This window comes from Brachycentrus maculatus, unplaced genomic scaffold, assembly GCF_059751285.1.
Source record: "Brachycentrus maculatus isolate JH-2025_06_01 unplaced genomic scaffold, ASM5975128v1 h1tg000958l, whole genome shotgun sequence".
NCBI classification, from domain to species: Eukaryota; Metazoa; Arthropoda; class Insecta; order Trichoptera; family Brachycentridae; genus Brachycentrus; species Brachycentrus maculatus.
The window spans coordinates 255,703-280,271 of NW_028281679.1; positions in this window are offsets into that span (position 1 = coordinate 255,703).

Below are 24,569 nucleotides of genomic sequence, written 5' to 3' on the forward strand. Positions count from 1 at the left end.
AAAACATGCAACTTTTGCTGAATATAGTACATTTTGTGGGCATTCCGAAAACATGAACAACTGAAAATTGACGATTTTTATATATGCCGTTGTTGAATGAATAAGCGATATTTTTAAACCCTTAATCCGCACCCAATGATGCATAGGGCACTAAAACAAATAACGCAGTGTTATCTTGATTGTTAACGCGTAAAGGAAAGCGGCTACCGTTCTGGAGGTCCCGGGTTCGATTCCCAGGGGGGGTCAAATGAATATAAGCGATTTTTCACTAAAATATTTATTCAGTATTACCTTGGACTGATACCTGAAGCGGAGGGCTGATCACCTTTCCTTCGTGTTAACGATCAAGATAACACTGTGTTTATATAATGCAGTGACCTATGCACCATTAGGGTGCGCATAATGGTTTGAATTGAAAATTGAAAAATATATACTTACCAACGAAGCAGACTTTGCTGCAACTTGAATCATTCGATAATCATCAAATATGACACACAAATAAATAAAAACTAAAATTGCATTTGAAATACAAAACATTCTGATTCGTTCTAATGTACGTTGGATAATGACATTATATGTTAAATATTCTAGTATTGTCGATTTCTTTCATAATACCAATACCAAATTACTGTTTAATATGTGAGATATGTATCTCTACGGATGTTATCATTGTCACATCTAATCCCATGCTTTTAAACAATAATTAACTTTTTTTAGTAATCTATATTTATAAACTACAACTAGGGAACATATCGCTCACTCCTTTCAAGAACGTCATAAATCAAAAATCGTAAATTTTCAGTTGTGCATGTTTTCGGAATGCCCAAAAAACGTACTATATCCCAGAAAAAGAGGCATATTTTTAACATAATATTTACCCACTACAGGGCAGAAAGTGTTGTTTTTGCATTTTGAAGAAAAGGTATTGTTTTTTTTTTTTTTTAAATATACTATTTATTTTTCAAATGGAAAAAAAACCTTCAGGTTTTGCCTAAAAAGATCTGTTGCACAGTAAAAAGTTCAATAAGTGGCTTGATATTTATTTTTAATACATTGTGTTATATTTTTAAACTTTAAAAACGTTCTCCTGAGAAATCAAGTTTTTTGATTTATGACGTTCTTGAAAGGAGTGAGCGATATGTTTAGTCTATTTACATATATTTGATCTAAATTATTGTGTTATATTTCATATATTATTAGATTAAAACCAATATTTTTAGCTTTTCCACTTTATTTTTATTTGACCAGCGACCGGGTTTCGTCGTTACAGACATCATCAGACTGGTGATGTCTGTGTCCAGTCTGATGATGTCTGTAACGACGAAATCGGGTCGCTGGTCAAATAAAAATAAAGTGCAAAAGCTAAAAATATTGGTTTTAATCTAATAATATATTAAAAATGCAATTCCATCACGAAGTGTCAGTGGATAATATAAATCTGTTATATTTCAATTATTGTATCATTTCGTCGTGTTGGGGAAACAAGTTTCTATGTGGATTCCTTATAGTTTTGAGATATGAGAGGTTTAAATTTTAGATAATGTTTTCTCTAATATTCTATATAAATACTTGATTATTATTTTAACAATATGATTAAATCAAACCGGAAAGCAAATTTAATGCAACATTTTTTAGAAAAGTTGGAAAATTAAATAATTTTTAAGTAAAAAAAGTTCGGATAGAACCTTGTAACCTTGAGATTTTTCAAAATTATTCAAATAACACAATGCAACAACGTTCTATCTCAAATAGAACCTTGTTGCAGTCACTTAGATGACCAAAATATTTATTTTAATTTGTTTTTACTGCCAAAGTTGGTGGAATGAAAACGTTTTTTTTAAATATTTTATTATCAATAACATTAGGAAAAACAAACAAAACATAACGTATATTGATTATCATAAATAAGGTTGATATTTTTTACATTATAGGAAACAATTTAACAGAAATAAGCATAACACAATAAAACTTTAATTAAAATATGATAAATTCAAAAAAATTTATACAATTAATTCTCGAAATAAAGCATTATAAGACATGAGTGAATGAGAAGACACGAGGAAATGAATTTATATGATCCCTGACCAAGCGCCTTTTTTCTTAGCAATTTTGTGGTGTTTTCCATGTTTACCCCTTCTGTTTTGTGAAAGTATACCTGTTGTAGCGTCTTCTAATATGGACACCGTATATAACCTTCTAAGATTTACCTATCTAGTGTTACCAAATTAAATATTTTGCATACGAAATATGATTGATTCATTTTTTAAATAGTATTTAAACGTAAACTTTTTTAAACGTATTTAAATGATATTTTAGAAATAAAATGATATTTTTCATTTCGTGACAGTTCATAATGCTTTTTAGGAATGATGTTTCTTATATCTTCTGAAATCCAGTGCCCCGCACTTAAATTTGCACTTTTCCAAGCAATTTTTCTTTTTGAGTACTTTTTTAGCAGCAACCAATTTGCCTCTGGTAAATAATGATAAATTCAACAGTGTAAATTCCACAGGTTATATATATATATATATATATATATATATATATATATATATATATATATATATATATATATATATATATATATATATATATATATATATATATATATATATATATATATATATATATATATATATATATATATATATATATATATATATATATATGTATATATATATATATACACATATATATATATATATATATATATATATATATATATATATATATATATATATATATATATATATATATATATATATATATATATATATATATATATATATATATATATATATATATATATATATATATATATATATATATATATATATATATATATATATATATATATATATATATATATATATATATATATATATATATATATATATATATATATATATATATATATATATATATATATATATATATATATATATATATATATATATATATATATATATATATATATATATATATATATATATATATATATATATATATATATATATATATATATATATATATATATATATATATATATATATATATATATATATATATATATATATATATATATATATATATATATATATATATATATATATATATATATATATATATATATATATATATATATATATATATATATATATATATATATATATATATATATATATATATATATATATATATATATATATATATATATATATATATATATATATATATATATATATATATATATATATATATATATATATATATATATTTAACAGAATGGTGACTCTCTTAATTGAGTCGACAAAATAAAAACCTCATATGCATCAATGTATTTTTTCAGGAGGAAATAAATTACACAATAAATATTTAGTTATTTGAAAAAGAATGATTGTATTTTTTGATAATTAGAATACAATATTGTAAACATCTTACGAATTAAAAATTAAACGAAAGTAACGGGATAACTTAAATATTTATTAGATTTTCAATACATTATGTTAAAACGTATTCATTATTTTCTTATTTTTTAAAATTTCTTATCAATTATAATATTTTTGATACATTTTTTTTAAAAAATGTATAGAAAAGAATTAACACACAGCTACAGTAAAACCTCGATATAACGGACCTTTATTTAACGATTCTCGGATATAATGAAAAAATGTAAATAAAAGTTTTTTTTCAAAATAATAATGGACAAATATCGCCATGCTTAAATTCAAGTGTCGCATGTAAACAATTTTTAGCGGCCATGATAATCGCGTCATACGTCTCGCAGTCAGACCTGGCCAATCCAAATTGCACCCGTGACGTCAGATTTATTTAGATTTATTTCAAACCTGTTTTCATACATCAAACTTCCGGCTTTAGTGGACACTCCCTCCCCCCAAGTCGTCTGTTATATCGAGGTTTTACTATATTTTTCTTACCTAAAGTGCGCTGACGGATATATTCAATTTCCAATTTTTATACCTTATTATAATTTTACCCACAATTTGTATAAATAAAATAAAACACAGATTTCAGGTACGTTTTTACGTAAAAGGATAACTTTTACTGACGTAACTTATGCAAAGGAGTGGTGTTTTTGTCTGAAAGAATAAAATCTGGGCGCTGTGACTGCCATAAGGCAGTGCGTCTCCAAACAGTTCGTGGGCCATGCTATTAGCGTTGACATAGAACGTGTAATTACCCTGAAAATAAATTATTGTAATAGTAAAATAGATAATGTCATAATCAAATCGGCAAATGTTATCATGAAAGCGATAAATGTAATTTATGTACGAAAGATAATTGTAATAAGGTAGGGTATGTATGAAGAGATGCATGAATGTGGAAGAGGCGAAGATTGTTTGCAATGACAGATTGGTGTGGCGTTCTCTCGGTCTCGGTCATTCTCTCGGTCTACCCCTGCAGAGAAGCAGCGTGATGGTTAGTTACTTAGTTTTTTTTAAATGTAATAACAAAATAGATAAATGTAATAATAAAATAGAATAATTTTATAATGAAATAGATAAATTTAATAATAAAATATAATAAAAGTTATGATCATACGCGCATTTTTATGTACCTATAACAGTTTTTTTCTGTTGTGAAAAAAGCTTTAGGACCGCAGTAGAAGCGCCGTCTGTTGAAGGTAACAGAATCATACAAAATACTAAACTTCATTCATGGCGGACAACTTGCTTCTTGATTGTTCGGCTGTCCAAATTTAAAACACAGTAAGGGACATTTTTTTGTAGTAGGTTTTATTTTCATTTTTGGACTAAGTAGAGTCTACTTAGTCCATAAATGCAAAAAAAAACCTTCTACAAAAAAAATGTCCCTAACTGTGTTTTAAATTTGGACAGCCGTGTTGGCAATAAGCATTTTCGATGTCTTCAATTGAATTGTTGTTTCACGGATTCTCGTTTACAATTCTGTCTATAATTGAACGTTACACAAGTGTTTAAAGTGATCAATTAAGCCAGCCAAATGCCAGGTCGCAAACCAGACCCTTGAGACGATATTTGTAAAAGTGGTGGTGTATAATTTAGCCAAATATTATACAGTAATTATGTTTATCTTTTCGGACTTAAATGGCAGTTTTTGCCAAAAGGAAGATATTTCAAAAGCTTCTGTAAAAATTGCTCCTGGCATAGTTTCTTGAAGTTCAAAGTGAGCGCTTGTCGTTTTTCACCGTCGGTCCACATGTATGTTCGCAATCTGGCCTAAAATGTTTATTACAATACATATATATTAATAATAATAATAATAAAACCCTTTTCCGCACCTCAATGGTGCATAGGGCACTGCGTCATATAAACGCAGTGTTATCTTGATCGTTTTACACTTGAAGGAAAGGTGATCAGCCCTCCGCTTCAGGTACCAGTCCAGGGTAATATTGAATAAATATGACAGTGAAAAAATCACTTATATTTATTTTACCCCCCTTGGGAATCGAACCCGGGACCTCCAGAACGGTAGCCGAGCATGCTGACCATCACACTACGGAGGCGGACTATATATATATATATATATATATATATATATATACAGTATCTACTCAATGAATTAGGGCCACCCATTATTTTTTAGAATACTCTGAAATCTTTTGGATTATTATATTTATTTTACATAAATACTTTAAGTTTTCTATTGACATCTAATATCATGTATATTACCTTCAATAATATGTAAAATATACCTGGATTATTTAAGCCTTTACAAAATTTCAAACCCTTTTTCTGAGAAAGGTCCCTAATTAGCACAGGTAGACAGATAGTTGAATGTTCGAAAAATAGTCCTATCTCATTTATTAGTGAAGTTTCTTGAGTTCTGGTTGTTGTTTTGTTCAGAGAGGTTATTTAATTATCGTGTCTTGTGAAAAAAACTTAATTTTTAATTTTAGTTCATAAAGTATAATTTTTTTTTGTAAACACAAGTGTTTTTTTTGAAAAGGACAAAATGGGAAAAAGTAAAGACATTTCTGAGGAAAAAAAGTCTAGTGTTATAATGCTACTAAAATTAGAAATACTATCTAATATAGAAATTTCAAAAAAAGTAAACGTTTCTCGTCAAACAGTGGACAGAATATCAAAATCCATAAAAAATCAGTCACCCGCCACCAGCAATCGGCGAAAGAACTGTTGTAGGATTAGAAAAACAACACCGAGGACTGATCGAAAAATCGTTCAAAGTGCCTTAGAAAACCGTAGTGCATCAGCAAAAACATTAAAAATCAAATTGGAAGAAGAGGGTATAAATATATCGGTATCAACACTGAGGCGACGTCTTTACGAAGTAAATCTGAAATGCAGGCGCCCTGTAAAAGTACCAAAATTGACACCACGAATGAAAGCGGATCGATTAAAATGGTCCAGGCTACATCGAAATTACTCGGTAGATGATTGGAAAAAGGTATTTATTTAAATTGAATTTTCAACATATCATTTTAGTAAATAAACTTATATATTTGAATTAAACTTAAATTTTCATTATTTTTCAGGTCATCTTTAGTGATGAGTGCCGGTTAGAAGCCGTGACAGAGAGCCGTCGATTTGTCAGGAGAACACCAATGGAACGTTACAATGAGTCCTGTGTGGTAAAAGTTATCAAACACCCCCCTGCAACAATGATATGGTCATGTATTATTAACAATTTACCTGGGCCGCTGTTTTTCGTGGAAGGAACAATGAACCAAAATTCCTATAAGCAGGTCCTCGAACGAATTTTATTGCCCTTCTACCATACACTCGACCCAACAGAAGGTCCATACACCTTCATGCAGGATGGGGCACCTTGCCACCGGGCTAAATCAATAATAAAATTTTTGTCTAACAAAAATCTGCCTTTGCTCCCCTGGCCTGGAAATTCTCCGGACCTTAATCCTATAGAAAACGTATGGAGCATGTTATAAAATAAGGTATACTCATTTCCAAATCCGACAGTAGACTGTCTAAAAAAAATATTCAAAAAATTTGGTCAGAAGACGAAGAAACAAAAAACATGATAAAACAGTGCATTTTAAGTATGCCAAAAAGAATTGAGGCAGTTATTTCTGCCAAAGGTGGAAATACTAAATACTAACTATATTTATATGAAAATATATGCATAATTTAAGCGTAATAAAGTGTTCATGTGTAAATAAAATTCAATGTTGTTTTATTCAAGGTTTTCTCTGAGTTATTCCTGTTTGAATTGAGAAATTGCGCGAAATTCTGCGTGGCCCTAATTCATTGAGTAGATACTGTATATATATATATATATATATATATATATATATATATATATATATATATATATATATATATATATATATATATATATATATATATATATATATATATATATATATATATATATATATATATATATATATGTATATATATATATATATATATATATATATATATATATATATATATATATATATATATATATATATATATATATATATATATTTATATATATATATATATATATATACATATATATATATATATATATATATATATATATATATATATATATATATATATATATATATATATATATATATATATATATATATATATATATATATATATATATATATATATATATATATGTATATATATATATATATATATATACATATATATATATATATATATATATATATATATATATATATATATATATATACATATATATATATATATATATATATATATATATATATATATATATATATATATATATATATATATATATATATATATATTTATATATATATATATATATTTATATATATATATACATATATATATATATATATAATATATATATATATATATATATATATATATATATATATATATATATATATATATATATATATATATATATATATATATATATATATATATATATATATATATATATATATATATATATATATATATATTTATTTATATATATATATATATATATATATGTATACATATATATATATATAAATATATATACATATATACTTGCAGAATATTCTTAACTTTGGCTTCATGATTCCCAGCCTGCAGATTTTGCATTAAGGGTAACGAAACACCAATCCACATTCTTTATAACTGTGACGCACTCGCTCGCAAACGAAGTCACATCCTTGGAGGACCACTACTGGACTCCGAAAAGGTGAAGCTCTTACCACCAAGACAGATCATGAGCTACATGACTCATGTAGGTCTTGAAATTGAGCTGTGATACAGAGGGAGGTCATAAAAGACCTAATATCGCACTCCTTTCAAGAACGTCACATTTCAAAAATCGTCAATTTTCAGTTGTGCATGTTTTCGGAATGTCCAGAAAATGTACTTTATCCCAGCAAAAGCGGCATATTTTGAACTTAATATTTACCTGCTACAGGGCAGAAAGTGTTATTTTTGCATTTTGAAGAAAATGTATTTTTTTAAATAGACTAAATATTTTTCAAATGCAGAAAAAACATTCAGGTTTTACCTAAAAATATCTGTTGTACAGTAAAAAGTTCAATAAGTAGTTTGATATTTATTTTCAATACATTTCATTATATTTTTAAATTTTAGAAATTATCTCCTGAAAAATCAATTATTTTTGATTTATGACGTTCTTGAAAAGAGTGAGCGATATGGTCGCAGTGACATAAGGAATCCTTAGACCTCATAACAACAACAAAAAAAACAAACAAAAACTACCATATATAAAATAAATTTTAAAAAATACCTGCATCGGCCCCACTGGCTTCAAAACAAACATTTTTCCTTCGAGGGTAGTTTTGTCATCTTGTAGTCGAATCTGATTAATGATCGTTTTATTGTCTGTTTTCTTATCGGCACAAAGATTGACTTCTTGCAGCTGGATGTAATACTTGCCCTTAAATTTTATCAATAAAACAAAGCAATAAGTAAAGTAGTATAAAATAATATAAAGTAGGATAAATGTTCCTTCCAAATTTGTGTATTTTTTTATAAGAGTTTGTATATTAAAATTGTATCAATTAATATATGCGAGAAGAACAAAGAGACGCAGTTCATTAACTTTTAAATGTTTACAACATTGTCCCCGCCACATGCAACTCCTTTAAAAACGTATATAAGGCAAATTTTTGTGTGCTCAGATAAGATTAAAATTCAAACGTATATACATACGTCGCGCTCGCGCTTTGTCTATTGGCGTTGCTTTGTTCTTCTCGCCCTTATAACTTTTATAATTTTCTATAAATAAATAATTGTCTTCATTTGCGCGTTTCCGTCTTCCTAACCATAAGTGTTCCAGTACCATTAGTCGCAACAATAACGTAGTTGCTTAATTAATACAACAGCTATATTTTATGACATCTCATCAACGATGAAGAAGAATATGGAAGTCTGGCATTTACGGGGCTGACGGCCGTCATAGGCTGGTTTATGTGATCACTTTACACACGTGTAACATTAACCAATTCTACCCATTGTTGATAACCACACTATTCAAATTCTTGAAAGTTCTATGTATTTGATCTAATTTCGAAACATTGTTCATGAATCACTAGAACTTCGCTAGAGAAATCTATTGGTGAGATGAAAAGAAAAGAAGCTTTTTATTGAGCAGAAACTCTTTGAAAGCCTATGACGGTCGTCAGCCTCTTTAAATGCCCAGACATCCATTTTCTTCTTCATCTTTGATGAGATGTCAAAAAATAATGTAACAATAACTCTTATAATTATAGATAATCCAGATTTTTTAACAAGTATTTGGACACACTCAAAATGTTGTAATACAACAGTAGTTTGTAATTTATGTTTTTTAATGTTCAAGCACTAATTTCAAACAGCTAACATACATTTATAAGGTTTTTAAACGATTTTGGCAAATATCACTAGTCTGTTTTTAGTTGGTTGGAAGATATTGCTTTTTAGCAATAAGCCCGCCAATGTACTTATTTATTTTAAGTGCCTACATGAAGTTTAAATAAATAAATAAATAAAGAGTAACCCCGCCATAAAACTTAAAATGTTGAAGCCTAAGTAAGGCTATGATAAGTGGTGTTGCATGAGCTGTAGCTAGATTTCAGTCACTTGGACGTTGGATAATTAAAAAAAAACTCATGTTTGCGAAAGGCATATGCGAAGGCAAAAACTACAGAGGACAACAGTAAATGCATATTTTTCTGTATTTTCTGATAGTTTGGTCTTCTTTGCCCAAAACTAACGTATAGGAGGCATTCTACTTTACATTTTTTCCAAAAAAATACGTAAGTCTTACCATTTTCGCAGCGCATACATCATTTGTAAAAAAACTTAAAAGAATATTTACTAAAATACTAGCACAAATTATGGAAAGCATTGTCACGTGTTCCTATGGACAGTACCCAAATACAAATTGTTTTGTTTACTAAAATTTGGTAATTATTGGATGAAAATTCATTTTGCGGATGTTTTTTTTCGTGATGGCAAACTATGCAAATTGCACGATATTAAATAACAATTATTACCTATATGCAATTACGATCGTTTTGTATATTAAAGAGATTCGGGTCGGTGTATTTTTAGATGTTATTTATATCATTTTGTACAATGACACAGCACTTATTTGGTTTTGTGCACGTTTTGGATCCATGGATATTTCAACATCCAATCTAACCCGTAGTTGGCAACCTTTTGATAGAAATAAAGATTAAAAAATATCATTTCAGAATCGGGTAAAAGTTCTTTAAAAATTACGGTATCTAGAAAAAAAGGAAATATGTATATACATGTTTGGATGTATGCGTAAAAATAAATTTATTATATTAAACAAACATGTAAAAAATATTCTGACTAGCATAGTGTCGATGATAACAATTTAAAAAATACCTCTATTCATTTACTTCTTCTTCTTCTTTTAAATGGCTTTTCACCCATCTTGGGTGTTCAAGTCAGTGTCGAGTTATTATTCATTTACTTATAATTATTCACGCATAAAAATAAACATTATAACTTACTCACCAATCATATATATATATATATATATATATATATATATATATATATATATATATATATATATATATATATATATATATATATATATATATATATATATATATATATATATATAAATATGTATATATATATATATATATATATATATATATATATATATATATATATATATTTATATATATATATATATTACATGTGGTAGACATTTTATATAGTTTTGAGTATGTAAATGGTGCAGGGTGGTATTGTTTGCATGTTGTGGTAGTGATTGTCCTGACGAAGAGACGGGTACGTCTCGAAACCTGTACACATAAAAATCTCGGTGAGTGGTTATATACTAATATTATTAACATTTTTGTAAAAAAATAAATAAGTAAAAACTTAAAATGTAAGTAGTTTTGTGGCATTTTACTGTATTATTCTTCCTCTAATTTTTGTTTTTTTTTTTAAATATAACATTAATATGTTTATTACAAAATAATTTGAATCGAATACAGAGATTGTCATCAAAGCAATTTAAATCTAATTTTATAACAAACACAGCAACAAGCAAGTCATATTTTGTATATCAAAAATTGCTTGCTTCATTGTTGAACATATTTTGAAGAACAACAGAATGGTATCCAATTTTCTAGCAAATATTTCAATTCCTATTTTTATTTTCTTTTTATTTTAATGGATAATAATACATTTGCGTTAAGCGCGAAGATAGCTACGATGGTAAGCAGGGATTTGTTATTTGTTGAATTCCACATCTCGAAATAGTCGGTAGGTTTCTGGAATTGTCGGAAGTGCATTTCACTTATAAAAATAGTAGTATGTACAGGGTGGCGCAAAAAGAATCACCCTATTGGAAGATTTTATAATTATTGCAAACAGCGTCATACATTAATCATATTTTAAATTTATGAATTTGACAGCTGCAGTATATAAAAAAAATAATTGAACGGGCGCAAAAGTAAATCAACACTGGCATATCATCTTTTCGACTTTCCAGAAATAAATTGTAAAGGTCCAAATAACGATTTCCAATACTCATTTTATATTTATAATTTTTACGGTGGCGCAAAATTATTAATCTCGTAATCGTAAATTTTCAGCTGTGCATGTTTTCGGAATGCCCAAAAAATGTACTTTATCCCAGCAATAGCGGCATATTTTTAACATAATATTTACCCGCTGCAGGGCAGAAAGTGTTGTTTTTGTATTTTGAAGAAAAGGTATTGTTTAATTATTTTTTTTTAATATCCTTAATATTTTTGAAATGGTGAAAAAACCTTCAGGTTTTACCTAAAAAGATTTATTGCACAGTAAAATGTTCAATAAGTAGCTTGATATTTATTTTTAAAACATTTCATTATATTCTTAAACTTTAAAAACGATCGCCTGAAAAATCAAATTTTTTGATATATGACGTTGTTGAAAGGAGTGAGCGAAATGTCAAATATGATTTCCGTGAGACGTCATTTGCAAAAAATATAACATCTTCCGATATGGTGCTGGGTGGGATAAAGCTCCCTGATAATAAGAAAAAATGCTATGTGCACCCACCTCTTTTTAATATATTTTTTATATGTTATGATTTAAGGGTAAATATTTTAACCACATCGAAGAACTCGAGCTGTGCCCAGATAAAAAAATTAACGATAAATCTCTTATCAATGAAATTCAAACCGAAGGGAAATCAGAGATTATAATAGGAAAAATATTTGCCTTCAAAGAAATGGGCCCTATACAGGTATTTTTATTTTTATTTTTTTCCATAAATTTTATCATGAATATGAAACCGCGTGACTTCATATGTTCTTCTTAGTGGATTATAATCTGAGTAATGATTGTTTTGTCCGCCTCCGTAGTGTAATGGTCAGCATGCTCGGCTACCGTTCTGGAGGTCCCGGGTTCGATTCCCAAGGGGGGTTAAATAAATATTAGTGATTTTTTCACTCTAATATTTATTCAATATTACCCTGGACTGGTACCTGAAACGGAGGGCTGATCAATTTTCCTTCATGTGTTAACGATCAAGATAACACTGCGTTTATATAATGCAGTGCCCTATGCACCATTGGGGTGCGGATAAGGGTTTGAATGAATGAAAAATGAATGATGATTGGTTTGCTTCTTTCATGATCAGTCTCCACCTGACTCTATCCTTCGCTGGTTTCTTCAACTCGACGCATCCACTACAACGCATGTCGGAGATAATTTGGTCCATGTGGGTTAAGCGGGTCGTCCTCTGTAGTTTGTACCTTCGCACATGTCATTTGCATCACTTTACACACGTGTGTGATTCATTGTTCTCCCCCCATGATTGACAACCACACCACTCAACTTTTTGGAACTCATACATTTATCATCAATCTAATGATCATTTACTCATTTATATGATATGCTATTTATCTGCAGTATCTTCATATGCAGTATCTACAACATTTTGAGCGTGTCCAAATACTTGTTCACAAATCCAGATTATTTCCAATTAAAGTTAACTAACTAACTAACTAACTAACCATCACGCCGCTTCCCCGCAGGGGTAGGCAGAGAGAATAGAGCGCCACACCACTTTGTCCTTGCAAACATTCTTCGCCTCTTCCACGTTCATGCATCTCCTCATACATACCCGCCGATTGTTAGGACTCCTAACCTGATCACTTTCAAGTATTTAGCATACCTGATCGTACCATGTTTTTCTCGGTCTTCCTCTGCTTCTTTTCCCACTAACATTCGCCTCATAAATTTGTTTTACCGTTCTTTCCTCACTCATTCGTTCTACATACGTGTCCAAACCATTTCAACACACCTTTCTTAAGTTTTTCTTATTTTTTTCAATTAAAGTTATTTTTCAAATTATTTTTTTATATCTCAACAAAGATGAACATCTTAACCATGACGGTCGTAAGCCCCGTAAATACCCAGACTTCCATATTCTTCTTCATCTATGTTGAGACGTCAAAAAATAATAAATGTAGTATCTATGTTTGATTTGAGTGAGCTGTATTTAGCAGAGGCCCTTTTAAACGGATGAAAGATCTTACTAAATTATTTTTACACACTGGGGAGACGCCTGAAAACATGATTTTCATTTTTAGGCTAGATTGCGGACATTCATATGGTTTAACGGTGCTTTCCGGCACGGGATCACACTGAGTTTCAAAAAATTATGCCAGGAAGAATTTTTACAAAAAATGATGAAATATCTCCCGTTTGGAAAGAATTGTCATTTGAGGCCGGTAAGTTTATGAAATACTTGATAATGACAAGTTTTCCTCGGTCTTCCTTTGCATGTACTACCAACCACATTCGCCTCATGAATTTGTTTTACTATTCTTTCTTCAAATATTCGAATCACATGCCCAAACCATCTCAACAAACCCTTCATAATTTATCATAAATATTATTTAAATAATAGGTTTATCCAGGGCTTTTTTTATGTCACGCGGGAGAAGGACGTTCCGACACACTTTTTTACGGATACATATTTTTTTAAATTTTTAAAATCAATTAGACAATTTCTTGAATATTTTTCGCAGATACTTTGTGGCACATTTTTTAAACTTTATAAAATTATACAACTTTGTTTTAACAAAATTATTATTAGTACACTTTAACCAACCGGTTTCGACAAGAACCATGTCATCATCAGGGTTTATTAAATTCTAAAACATTAACATACTCATAGTTAATTACATTTCCTTACCAAAAACTTCCACACACTCCGTACACCATATGAGAATACGATAAAAAAAATATGATTTAAATGTTATTTTTACTGTACATCATATTTTCATATGGTGTACGGAGTGTGTGGAAGTTTTTAGTAACATAATGTAATAAACTATGAGTATTTTAATGTTTTAAAATTTTATAAACCCTGATGATGACAAGGTTCTTGTCGAAACCGGTTGGTTAAAGTGTACTAATAATAATTTTAAAAAAGTGGTTGGAACAAAGTTTGCGCTTACGTAATTATATAGGTACAAAATGTATTTATATAATTCGTCAAAATGATTAAAATATGGCATTGTAATAAATATTTAAATCATATTTGTGTATTTACATTATTTTTAAGTAAAAATCTCGACATGGTTCCGTGACCTTTTTTGTTAAAAATAAAAGCCCGTAATCTATGTTAAATTTAAAAAAAAAAAAATTTTTTTCAGGGGAATCACACCTTTCGAGTAAACCTCGACGATATTACTCACCAGATATTAGGAGATTCAGTGCTCTATGGGAGATATAAAGGCCAAATATTATTCTATGAGCTGAAAACCCCAATACTTTGTGTAAATTTCATTGGTAGTATAGTTCCAGATCAATAAATAACTACATTAATTGATTCAGCTGTCTTTTTATGGTAATACCTATCCACTTTTAATTAAATTCCACTTGGTAAATACCACAGTTTTATAAAATCTATTGTGATATGTGTTGCATTTTGTCATTTGAAAATGATGCAGAACGCATCGAAACACGTGTCATCTTAGATTTGTTGAAATAGTGGTACTTACTAGAGAAATTTAAATAAAATATGTAAACACATTTTTAAATATATATATAAATATAAATATATATATATATATATATATATATATATATATATATATATATATATATATATATATATATATATATATATATATATATATATATATATATATATATATATATATATATATATATATATATATATATATATATATATATATATATATATATATATATATATATATATATATATATATATATATATATATATATATATATATATATATATATATATATATATATATATATATATATATATATATATATATATATATATATATATATATATATATATATATATATATATATATATATATATATATATATATATATATATATATATATATATATATATTTACAAATATATATACCATTTATGTTGAAATAAAACACACGAATTAAATCATTTGAAAACATTATTTTATTCAATCATTTAAAATATGAAAATACCAAAATTAAGAATAGCATGGTAAAAAGTACAAATTTCAGCAGTAATAATTACCGAAACAGTAATAAATAAAAAAAATATTTACATATAAAAACTTTTCAAAAATGCCAAAATTTATAAATTTTAGTAGATTGCTCTCTATTCCGCTGAATAATAATCGCTGAATAATTTAACAAAAATATATATATATATAAATATATATAAAAAAATACTTTTGTACTTTTTACAGACAACTTTTGAGATTATTAATGTAACACGACCAGTTTTGAGAACCACAAATGTTCTCATAAATTTATCCTCGCGTTTTTTTGTCAACTTTTAAAATGTGACGGCAGCCAAACGAATTATGCTTATTTTTGCTTCGAGTTTACTAAATACTATGACCTTATACGATGCACTGCCCTATGCACCATTGGGTGCGGATGAGGGTTTAAAGAAGAAGAAATATTATTCAAAATAACCAAAAGCGATTTTTAACAATCTATCTTACTTGTTTAAAGGTGTCTCAACTTGATATGAAACATGTATCATTCTTCCTTTTTTATGAAAGAAGATGGGAGTCTGAGCGTCCCAGGGCTTACGACCTGGCATTTGGCTGGCTTAAGCGATCATTCTCTCAATACACTTGTGTTACACAATTTCACCATTCCGCTAATTATTAAACATTCATATTGCATTATTTATTTAATCCTGTATAAATGCATTGGTCTTCTATCCTACCGCATACTGGTGAGGTTTTCGATACATTCGTGAAGCATGGCCGATTGTTACGCCATCAGTTGAGGCATTGGTAAAGTATATATTAATTTTTTGACATCTCAACATAGATGAAGAAAAATATGGAAATCTGTGCATTTACGGGACTTGAGATGTTAAAAAAAACATGAAAAATAACTCCTATATCGGAGATAATCCAGATCTGTGAACAAGTACTTGGACACACTCAAAATATTATAAATAAATTATCTGATTAAATTATATGCTACAATAATATTTAAAAGGATATTTTCTGGCGTTTCTAATGTATGTGATTATAATTCCAGGAATTGGACGTCACTTACAAATGAAAGAGTTTCTGCTTGATAAAAAATTTCTTCATTTCACGAATAGATGTCGCTAGTGAAAATTCTAGTGATTCTTGTAAAATGTTTCGAAATTGGATAATATACAATATATAGAACTTCCAAGAATTTGATTAGTGTGGTTGTCAATCATGGGTAGAATTGGTGAATGTGCCACGTGTGTAAAGTAATCACTCAAATCAGCCTATGGCGGTTGTTAGCCCCGTAATTCTATGTTGAGATGTAAAAAAATCAGTATTTTTAAAGCTCATTTCTTTTTCATACTTTACTTTTTTTAAAACGGTAATGTGGACATGGACCATTATTCAGCTGGAACCACACTACTAACGTAATTTATACAAAGCGTGGGCGATTTTAGCTGATAGAACAGTATTTGCGCCTTGTATCTTCCATACGGTATTGCATCCCCCATCATCTGATGGGTTATAACGTTTGAATCAACACGAAAGGTATAGTTCCCCTGAAAAATTACGAATAAAAGATCACGTACATATAAAGGTGGAGACTGACCGGAGCATTTCGTCGTGACGTAACACGTTACGATGCGAACATTCAGGCAGTCAGTACAGCGAGCCGAGCGCTCCATCCATAGTTTCGGATGCTCGCTGATGCTCGCCGCGAGCGATGTTACGACGAGTTGCTCCGGTCAGTCTCCATTTTAATGTTAAACACACTAAATGGTACACTGAAATCAATTATAGCAAATAAAAGCTTAAGAGCTTAAGGCTGAGAAAAGCATTATCGATAAAATTAAGAAAGGTGTGTTGAGATGGTTTGAACATGTGGAGCGTATGAGTGAAGAAAGAACGGTTAAACAAATTTATGGGGTGAATGTAGTTGGAAAAAGAAGCAGAGGACGACCGAGGAAAACTTGGCACAATCAGGTATGTCAAATACTTGAAAGCGGCCGGGTCAGGAGTCGTAATATCGTCGGGTATGTATGAGGAGATGCATGAATGTAGAAGAGGCAAAGAATGTTTGCAAAGACAGAGTGGTGTGGCGTTCGATTCTCTCTGCCCACCCCTGCGGGGAAGCGGCGTGATGGTTAGTTAGTTTATTATTTTTTTTAAGCTTAAGAGCTGAATCTTAACTTGTCCTGGTACCAATCCTAATGTATAGAAGTGTATCATGAAGTTCAAAAAATCTTAAAATGCTATCTCTCAGACGAATGTGCGAAAAACCGATGTATGATAGGTGTAAATAATGCAAGGCTGAGATTATGTATTAAAATTAAACAACTTCAAAAAATGGCAAAATATAAAAACAATAAACAGGTGTGATAAATAGGCATAAGAAGCTTATTTAGAAGAAATAAATGAGAAAATATAAAAAATTACAAAATCTAACAAATAAGAAAAGAAAAACATAAGGTAAAAACAAAATATGAAAATATGACTAATCACTACATATGTATCTTTTCATAAAGTACTTTTTCAGATCATTTATTTTGGATCCCCAAATGGGTTCTATTTAATATATCGCTCACTCCTTTCAAGAACGTCATAAATCAAAAATCGTAAATTTTCAGTTGTGCATGTTTTCGGAATGCCCAGAAAATGTACTATATCTCAGCAAAAGAGGCATGTTTTTAACTTAATATTTACCCGCTACAGGGCAGAGAGTGTTGTTTTGCATTTTGAAGAAAATGTATTGTTTAAGTAATTTTTTAAAAATAAACTGAATATTTTTCGAATGGAGAAAAAACAGTTAGGTTTTACCTAAAAAGATCTATTGCACAGTAAAAAGTTCAATAAGTGGCTTGATATTTATTTTTAATATATTGTATTATATTTTTAAACTTTTAAAACGTTCTCCTGAAAAATCAAGTTTTTTGATTTATGACGTTCTTGAAAGGAGTGAGCGATATGTCAGGCAACTGGTTAATTTGGGTATAGGCAATATATTTTAAGGACCTTACTCCAAATTAAGTAGTGTTTATCGGCTCCACGTGTATTTTGTTATGTCCTCGTGTATTATGACTATGAATTTCTATGTTAAAAATCGTAACTTAACTTACCGGGCGTAAATGGCAATTCTTTCCAAACGGAAGGTATTTCATCAATTTTTGTAAAAATTCTTCCTGGCATAATTTTTTGAAACTCAGCGACATTCCGTGTCGGAATGCACCGTCCATCCATAGGAATGTCCGCAGTCTGGCCTTTAAAAAAATTGATTGGAATTTAACACCCAGCCTATAGTCAACTTTGTCTTTGCACTATTCCGTGTCTGTCTGCTGTGCTGGTCGGGGTTGTGGGCGTCTGTGTACCGGCCAACGTCGGGTCGGAATCGGATCTAGCCGACTAACTGAACTAAACACTAATCCCTTTCACTGCCTACACCGAGGTACTTCTAGAAAATTTGGTCACGGATTTAAAACTTGTATTTATTTAGATTGGCAGTGACAGGGATATTGAAAGCTTTTAAATGTAAATTCACAATAAAATCGGGATACAATTTTATGTTGTTTCACATTTTCAATAAATTTTGCAACATACTTTTTTTAAAAAATGCTTTGCAAGAGCAAATCTGTCAGGAAGCCTAGATGCTTCTGTATCAGATCTGGGCATGCTGTGGGACAGCTTTCAATATGGCTTCAGAGTATCTAAAAGAGCTGTATGTTCCAGACAAATAAGTTGTTAGACGTCTCACGATTCGATTGGATACAACGACTGCTATGGGAAAAATGGTTTTACCAGCTCACTACCAGCGCACTAAATTTGGCGAGTGTGCCTTTACTGTTGTTTTTATTTTAATGTTGTATTGAAATCTGATACAGCAAATAAAATTCTTTCAGCGAAAGTAATAAATTTTTGAGGCGATTGTGTTTGGTAATAAAAGCAGAGAAAAACCGAGGAAAACTTGGCATAATCAAGATATTTAAATACTTGAAAGTGGTCAGGTCAGGAGTTAGAATAATCGGCGGGTATGTACGAGGAAATGCGTTAAAGAGGAAGAAGCAATGATTATTTGCTAAAATAGATTAGTGTGACGTTTTATTATCTCTGCCTACCCCTGCGGAGAAGCGGCGTGACTATTAGTTAGTTAGTTAATTAGTCAATTTAAAGAAAAAAAATTTTAATTATCACGATAAACTGTAAGAAAAAATATTATTTTAATACCTGTATAGGGCCCATTTCTTTGAAGGCAAATATCTTCCCAATTACAATCTTTGATTCGCCTTCAGTGTAAAGTTCGTTGATGACCATTTTTTCGTCTATTTTTTTATTGGGACACAGCTCGACTTCCTCTAATTGGTTAAAATATTTACCCTTAAAACATAACCAGTAAAAACATATGAATATAGTTCAATAGGGGAAGTTTGTCATGTAATAAAATTTTTACCTCTTTCAGGGCTCTTATTAAAAGGGCGTTTAATTTTGACCTACGATTTTTATAATTTGTATTTTTATATTATTTGTATTTATAAATATGAAAGCAAAACACTTTAATATATCGTTCAAAATAAAAGAGATCAAAATAAAATATGGAACAAAGGCAAAATAAAGGAATGGGTAAAATGATCAAGAGTTAATTCTTTGAAAACTCTTTAAAGTTTTTAATTTTTTTCTCTCTTTTTTTGTGTGTATATTAGGTTAAAATAGATAAAAAATCAATTAAAAAAAACGTGTGTAAAAGAACTCTGCCGGCAAGACATGGTGGGTCTCTGCAAAAAAAGTTAATTGTGTTTGTAATTTTTTGAGTGACTGTATTCAGTATATGTACGAGTATTCATATGTATGTAGTTAGTTAACCAATAAATGTTTATAAACATGTATGTATATAGTTATTTCATGTAATATGTCATTATTATCGTGAATTTCATTCCAATTAAGTACTTATTGTATAAACGCCCTTATTTGTGATTAAATGGGATACAATACGGTGCGCTATTCACCAATACGAGCAGTAAATGTTGAAAGAAAAAGAAGAATTTAAATTTCTTGAAAGTTTTTCGCAGATACTTTGTGGCACATTTTATAAACTTTATAAAATAACACGTTTATAAACTTTATTTATAATGTGGCACATTTTATAAACTTTATTTATAAAATAAACTTTATAAAATTTTATAAACTTTATAAAATAAAACAACAAACTTTGTTTTAACCACTTTTTATTGGTACACTTTATCCAACCGGTTTCGACAAAAACCTTGTCATCATCAGGATTTATGTACTAAATTCTAAAATATTAAAATACTCATAGTTTTACCCTTCCCTTACCAAAAACTTCCACGCACTCCGTACACCATATGAAAATATTATTAAAAAAACTACTAAATGTTGTTTTATTACGCATTGCTTAGCAAATACGTCAACTCCGAATGACAACTTGTGGGCCAACAAAAAAAAACAATAAAAAGTGGTTAAAACAAAGTTATTTTATTTTTATTATGAATTTAAATCCCTATTTACCATTCCAGACTTCTTCGCGCAGAAAACTAAGTTACTATAATACATGAATACTAAAAACCAAATTAAAATATTCTTCATAACAGTTGTTTGAAAAATGAGGAACATTTTGGCAGAGGTTATCGACGGTAAAACTGAAATAGATTACAACGCAGGAAAAATACTTGTTTACGTTATGGAAATATATCAAATTTGTTAGTAATTGCCATCATTATGATTTCTATTGTCAATAGTATTTATTTTCGAAATAATCTTGTTTTTTGTCATTTCTTTCCATCTAATACACAGGTTCTCAAACGTTTTATGTCCAGCACCTCTTGCCGAAATTTTTCACAGACAGAATCTAGAAATTTCTAGAATGTCTCCTTATTGAAAAAGAGTAGGAATAAAAAGATGTTGTCCACTTCCCAGGGATTTGGAAAACTTTTAAATGAATTCAAAATAAAATCTGGATACAATTTTGCTTCACATTTTCTTATTTAAATAAAAACATCTTCTCTTCTTCTACTTCTTTTTCTAGATCCTAAGGACCTGTTTGTGCCTCCGCTTGTAGCTCTTGGGATGTTGACTCCGAGCTGTCTTTTCACCTTTTTGGAGGTCTGCCTGGGAGTCTGCGTCCTTCAGGGATTTCTTGAAGGGCGATACGTGGAAGTCTGTCATCTGACATTCTGTTTACATGATCATTCCAGTATTGCCTTCGTTGTCGTCCACACCTCACGATATCCTCCGTCTTACACATACTCCAGATGTCGGTATTTCTTACTCGGCCTTGCAATGTGTTTCCGGTTATGGATCGGAGAGTCTTCATCTCGGAGGTTCGAAGTCGAGATTTTGTTCTAGAAGTATCTGCTCTTGCCTCAAAACAACTTAATTCATATAAACAAAAACTTGAAATTGCTTTGCAAGAGAAGGTCTGTCAGGAAGCCTAGATGCTTCTATATTAGATCTGAGAATGTGGTTGGACAGCTTTCAATATCTGTGTGTGCGTATAACTTATGAATGAGATTCGTAGTAGAATGTCCATGAATAAGTTTGGCTAGTAGTTGGTTGAGTGGGAAATGCGATGATTGAACATTTTTTCCGTGTCTGTCTGCTTTGCTGGTTGAAGTTGTGTCAGGTCGGAATCGGATCTAGCTAACTAATTGAATTAACTTACTAATAATTATTTTCACTCCCTACTCTGGGGCACTTCTAGAAACTTGGCGGAGGTTTTACAAACTTGTATTTACTTAGATTGGCAGTAACAGGGGCATTGAAAGCTATAAAATGTCGATTCATAGTAAAATCGGGACACAATTTTAATTGACTTTTTCTAACTTAGTTCATACAATAAAATTGCTTTGCAAGAGAGGTCTGTCAGGAAGCCTAGATGCTTCTGTATCAGATCTGGGAATGCGGTTGGGAGCGCTTTCCATGCGCAATTCATAAGGGTTTCAATAAATTACTTAAAACAAAATTTACTGTCCTAAAAATGCTTTTCCTAGTGGAAAAACAACATTATGCAAGATAAAGCACTATACGGGTAAATTAGTTTTTTGATTTCTGATAGAGTATTGCTGGATTGCCTTAGAATCTTTCCGTCAAAAAATGATAAGCTGTTGCTTAAAAAGCTTGTCGCATAGGAAAATATCTCAAAGAAAATAGATAGTGACTTGAAATTTAAAAAAAAATTGAAGCTTGAATCACTACGTAAGACTCAAAGAAATTGAAGAAAATTATATTAAAATAATCCCAAAAAAGTATAGGCAGTAAAAGGGCCCAAAAAGAGAGTAATAATATATTAATGCCTTTGATCTATTATTTTAACTAGCTAACTATTCCCACATCATTCTTTATCTATGTTATCAAAATTCAGGGAGCTCATAAACATGAATACCAAATTAAAACACACGTCATCATTCGAAATAAAACATCTTTATTATTATACACTGCATTAAAAAACATAGATAGGTACTAAACCTATTTATTAAACCTTCAAAAATAAACATCAATAAATATTTCTCATAATAAATAAAACATCATTATTCGGATTTCGTATTCAGGGCATTTAAACTCTTTTTAAGGATTTATCTATATCAGTGTTTCCCAACCTTATTTGTGGAGGTCCTACCCTCTCTTCAACCTTCAACGTCCCAAGGACCCAACTCTAAAATTTAGAATTAGCTTCATACACGGTGTTTGAAAATTTGGTTGGTTTTAAGATACTGCTTTTTAGCAATTACCCCGCTAATGTTCTTATTTATTTTCTGTACATGAAGTTTAAATAAATAAATTTAAAAAAAAAGATTTCTTGAATGTTTTCCGCAGATATTTTGTGGAACATTTAACATTTTTTTAGGATTTTTATGTTATTTTTTTAGGAGTTTGTTGAAGTTTTTGGTGAGAGTATTTTAATGTTTTTGATTTTAAATAAACCCTGATGATGACAATGTATTGTTGAAGCTGGTAGGTTGAATTGTATTAGTAAAAAAGTGGTGAAAACAAAGTTAATTAATTTTATAAAGAAACGATTCAATATCTTTCAAGTCATTTTTTCTTCTTCTAACAATATCGATTAATTCAGATATTTTTACACATAAAAATGACGCGGAAAGCTTCGAAACACGTGTCACAGTAGATTTTAAGAAAAAGTGGTATTTACTTAGTATTTTTTTTAATTATAAATGGATAGTTAACCACGTTAGAGTTTATTAATGTTATCACGACTAGTTTTGAGAACTAGCGATTTTTCTTCAATTCGTAAAAATAAAAACAGTTTGTATTTTCAAATTTTGATGCTGATTTATATGATCGTATATTCATTAATAAATTTAAAAGTGTTCTCATAAACCATCATTACCATAAACAATAAAGATACCTGCTGAATAATTTTAAAGAAAAAGGAGAAGTGATATTAATTGGTGATACCAACATTAATTTGCTGGACTCTAAAGACAACGCTGTTCTGACATGAAAATATGATGGCATCACATGGTATGACAAGGTACATAAATGATACAACTAGGGAAGCTGTCACAAAACAGATCACGACTAGCTCGTATTTGGACTATATATATGTGCGTGATAGGGAGTGCGTACTACTACAAGCTTGTGTTCTGGAGTGCGCTATTGCTGA